Source organism: Myotis davidii, unplaced genomic scaffold, assembly GCF_000327345.1.
Source record: "Myotis davidii unplaced genomic scaffold, ASM32734v1 scaffold226, whole genome shotgun sequence".
Taxonomy (NCBI): Eukaryota; Metazoa; Chordata; class Mammalia; order Chiroptera; family Vespertilionidae; genus Myotis; species Myotis davidii.
In genome coordinates, this window is record NW_006297224.1 from 1,164,291 (window position 1) to 1,165,204 (window position 914).

Consider the following 914-nt stretch of genomic DNA (forward strand, 5'->3'; position numbering starts at 1 on the left):
AGAGGACAGCAGTAGGGCAGTTTAGCTGCAGTGAAAGTTTAGTATGAGGAATTCTTGAGAGACAGCCCTGATAGGGACCACACTGTGGAGCACCTGGAGGGTGAACTGAAGGGGTTTAACTTACAGGCAGGAGAGCCAGCCAATGTTTTAGAACTGGGGAAAGATGTGTGGTGTTAGTATTGGAGGAAATTCATCTGTCACTGGTATATTGAACAAAATAAACGGGTCAAAGTAAGCCCTGACAGGTGTGGTTCAGTGGGTTGGAGCATCGTTTCATACACCAAAAGGTGGCAGGTTCCATTCCTGGTCAGGCCACATACCCAGGGTGTGGGTTTGATCCCCAGTCGGGGAATGTGTGGGAGGCAACGAATGGATGTTTCTCTCTCACATCAATGTTTCATTCTCTTTCTCTCTTCCTTCCTTTCTCTAAAATCAATCCTATCTACTAAAAGAGAAACATGGTAATTAGCGTACATCTGCTACCCTTCCCATTGGCTAATCAGCGAGATATGCAAATTAACTGCCAGGCAAGATGGCGGCCAGCAGCCAGGCAGCTTGAAGCTAACATGAGGCTTGCTTGCTTCAGTGACGGAGGAAACCAACGCCTGCCTTGCCGGCCTCTGAGCTTGCAGTTTGAAACATTGTAACAAATATAGAATCTAAAGAAAACCCCAGAAACCAGCCTTCAGCCAGCGGGAATCTCAGAGCTGGAGTTGATACAGTGTTTCGAGATTATAGAACCCAAACAAACCAGATACCTGCTTTCAGCAGCAGAGGCCTCAGAGCTGGAGCCAGAACTAAAGCTGGCCCAGAATTTAAAAAAAAAGAAGAAGAAAAAAAGGAGCGGTTGGGAGCTTTAGTCCCAGACTGAACACAGTCCTCAGCCCCTCACCCAGACTGGCCAGGCACCCCAT

The 914-nt window shown here is 47.7% G+C and overlaps 1 protein-coding gene across 8 annotated transcripts in view; it reads right to left on the reverse strand.

Annotated features, from left to right (window-relative positions):
* Window positions 1-914, reverse strand: part of NFKB1 (nuclear factor of kappa light polypeptide gene enhancer in B-cells 1) — a 122,823-nt gene that overhangs the window by 44,584 nt on the left and 77,325 nt on the right. The window lies entirely within an intron of this gene.